This window comes from Elaeis guineensis, chromosome 12 (assembly GCF_000442705.2).
Source record: "Elaeis guineensis isolate ETL-2024a chromosome 12, EG11, whole genome shotgun sequence".
Classification (NCBI taxonomy): domain Eukaryota; kingdom Viridiplantae; phylum Streptophyta; class Magnoliopsida; order Arecales; family Arecaceae; genus Elaeis; species Elaeis guineensis.
The window spans coordinates 27,386,793-27,390,645 of NC_026004.2; the positions used below are offsets into that span (position 1 = coordinate 27,386,793).

General features: G+C 40.0%; 1 non-coding gene across 1 annotated transcript; it reads right to left on the reverse strand.

The window, feature by feature from the left end:
• Positions 1 to 216: 216 nt before the first annotated feature.
• Positions 217 to 322, reverse strand: LOC140853022 (small nucleolar RNA R71). The gene has a single exon (XR_012136100.1). It is a non-coding gene; the product is annotated as a small nucleolar RNA R71 (small nucleolar RNA).
• Positions 323 to 3,853: the final 3,531 nt, after the last annotated feature.

The window sequence follows — 3,853 nt, forward strand, 5'->3', positions numbered from 1 at the left end:
GACCCTTATAAACATCTTGAAGAATTTTTTGAAATATGCTCAACTGTCAAAATTCACAACTTCTCCGATGATGCTCTTAGGTTGAAATTATTCCCTTTTTCACTTAAGGACAAAGCCAAATACTGGCTACATACTTTGGATTCCATGACTATATCAACCTGGGACCAGCTGCAAGGAGAGTTTCTCAAGAAATATTTTTTCATAGGAAAAATTAATCAAATAAGGAAAGCCATAACTAGTTTTTTCCAATTAGATGGAGAAATGTTTCATGAAATATGGGAAAGATTAAAAGACCTTATTAGAAAATATCCCCACCATGCTGTATCCAAGTGGTAGTTAATCCAATGTTTTTATGATGGGCTCTCTGAAAGACATCGACAAATGATCGATGCATCATGCGGTGGGACATTCATGCTGAAAAGTGAGGATGAGGCATGGCAACTGTTTGAAATTTTAAGTGAAAATTTATTACATCATATGTCTGCCTCTATTAGAGATAAACCCATGTTAAACCCAAAAAGAGGTGGAATATATGAAGTAGGAAATACCATAGATATCCATCAAAAGGTAGATGAACTGTCCCAAAAATTAGATCATCTTCTAAATACTGGACAATCCCCGATTCCACCTAACCCAATCCAAGAAGTTTGTGCATTGTGTGCAAGTCCGAACTATTTTGTTAGTGAATGCTCAGTCGCACCTCAATTTTCTGAGTTTGTACACGAGCAGGTTCAGCAAGCTCAAGTCCAACAAGCTCGCAGACCAGAAAATGATCCATATTCGAACACTTATAACTCCGGCTGGAGAAACCATCCAAATTTTTCCTGGAGACCACAACCAGTGGTTGGTCCTGCCACACCTCGACCTCAATATCAAGACCCAACATATAGGCATGGACCATACCATCAATTTCAAAATATTCCTCAACCGTCTACTACTGGTCACATCTCAGCTTTTGAGAAAAAATTCTGAAAGCACTAGAACGATTAGAAGTCAACACTCAGACCCTTAACTCTCACACACAATCCATTGCTAAGCTAGAGACCCAAATAGGTCAACTAGCAACTGCATTTAGTAGGAGGGAAGGAGGAAAATTACCTAGCCAACCGAGAGCAACCCAAGAGGACAATTTGTGATTGAGAGTTCTAATACCTCAGAAGCTTTTTCTGAATATGCCAAATCAATCATGACTCTGAGAAGTGGGAAGGTCATTGAACACACTAGTAAAACTAATGAGACTGACCCTAAACCTCTAACCGAATCCAAATCACCCAAGAACAAGAAGGACCTGAAAATAGAGAAGGAACCAACTGCACCGGAGTCATCTTACTTGCCTAAAGCCCCATTTTCGGATGCCCTGAAAGCCCCTATTCCTGCAGATAAGAAAGGAGGAAAACTTGATGAGATGTTGGAATTGTTTAAGCAAGTCCAAATTAATCTTTCCCTTCTAGACGCAATCAAACAGGTCCCTGCTTATGCCAAATTTTTGAAGGATTTGTGCACCCAAAAATGTAAATCTAGATCACAAATCCCAAAGAATGTACGTCTCACTGAACAGGCTAGTTCTGTCTTCCAGCATGCCACTCCTCCAAAGATTAAGGACCCAGGAGCCCCCATCATTTTCTGTGTTATAGGAGATTATCACATTGAAAAAGCTCTTCTGAATTTAGGGGCAAGTGTGAATCTTTTACCTAGTTCGGTGTATGAACTTTTTGGATTCGGAGAACTGAAACCCACATCAGTCACACTGCAGTTAGCCGACAGATCAATTAAGGAACCACGAGGAATGCTTGAGGATGTCTTGGTCAAGGTAGATGAGTTTTACTTTTCAGTTGATTTTTTAGTTCTCAATATGGAATTAAGTGGCAACCCCAGACAAATTCTCATTATCTTAGGACGACCCTTCCTAGCTACGGCAAATGCATGCATTAATTGTAGGACAGGAGTCATGGACGTATCGTTTGGGAATAAGAAACTAAGACTGAATGTGTTTAATGCTTTCCAAAGACCATCAATGGATAGTTACTTCGAAGTAGATACACTAGAAGATATTATAGAAGATGCAACACCCCTAATTCTAGCACCAAACCCCTTAGATACCTGCTTGGCTCACTTTGGAGTGTGTGACTTTGAGGAATATATGAAAGAAGTTAACATCTTGTTAAATACACCACATGATAAAACCACTCCTCCATGAACAATCAAGTATGAGCCATTGCCCACATTAGCCAGTACACCAATAGTCCCATCTTTAGAATCACCACCTACGTTAGAATTGAAACATCTTCCTGCTACGCTTAAGTATGTATTTCTAGGACTCAATGACACCCTCCTGACAATCATTGCATCAGACTTGACCCCTAATCAGGAAGCACAATTGGTTGCTATTCTGAAGGAACACAAAGAGGCTATCGGTTGGTCCATTGCTGATTTAAAAAGAATTGACCCCTCCATTTGCATGCACCATATTCATTTTGAGGAACATGCCAAACCCTATCGAGATATGCAGAGGAGATTGAACCCAAACATGCGTGAAGTAGTAAAGAAAGAAGTGGTAAAGTGGTTAGATGCGAAAATCATGTACCCCATATCCGATAGTAAATGGGTCAGTCCCACTCAAGTAGTACCTAAGAAATCTGGTATTACTGTGGTGGAGAACGAAGAAGGTGAACTACTTCCAACTCGCATATCATCTGGATGGCGAGTATGCATAGATTATAGAAAACTGAATGCCGTTACTAGGAAGGATCATTTTCCATTGCCCTTCATCGACCAAATCCTAGAACGGTTAGCAGGACAAAGTTTTTACTATTTTCTTGATGGTTATTCAGGGTACAATCAAGTACCTGTATTTTCGGATGATCAAGAAAAGACTACCTTCACCTACCCCTATGGCACTTTCGCTTTTCGACGTATGCCATTCGGGCTTTGCAATGCACCCGCTACATTTCAACGGTGCATACTGGCCATTTTTTCGGATATGGTGGATAAATGTCTTGAAGTTTTTATGGATGATTTTTCTGTGTTTGGAACCACCTTTGAGGATTGTCTCCATAATCTTTCCAAAGTTCTTAAACGGTGTATGGAGACAAATCTTGTCCTAAGTTGGGAAAAGAGCCATTTCATGGTGCGGAAAGGAATTGTATTAGGACATATTATTTCTGAAAAAGGGATCGAGGTAGATAAAGCCAAAGTTAAGATCATTTCAAAACTACCACCCCCTACTTCGGTCCGACAAATACGATCTTTCTTAGGTCATGCCGAATTTTATAGACGCTTCATCAAAGACTTTAGCAAGATTTCAAGATCCTTATGCAATCTGTTGGCCAAGGATACACCATTTGTCTTTGATAAAGACTGTTTGAAAGCGTTCAACACATTACGAACAGTCCTGACAATAGCACCCATAATAAAACCCCCTGACTGGTCCATTCCATTTGAGATTACGTGTGATGCCTCTGACTTTGCAATAGGTGCCGTCTTAGGCCAAAAAATCAATAAGGAGCCACATGTGATCTATTATGCTAGCAAGACTCTTTCCGATGCCCAATTAAACTACACCACAATAGAAAAAGAGCTACTAGCAGTAGTGTTCACCCTTGAAAAATTTTGCTCATATCTGTTAGGGTCTAAGGTTCTAGTTTACTTTGATCATGCGGCTCTGAAACATCTCCTCTCAAAGAAAGATATTAAACCGCGTTTGATCAGATGGATCCTTCTTTTACAAGAATTTGATCTGGAAATCCGAGATAAGAAGGGTTCTGAGAATGTGGTAGCTGATCACATCTCCAGGATCTTAGTTGAACACACGATAGGCATAGATGAGGTCAAAGAAAAATTTCCTGACGAACAA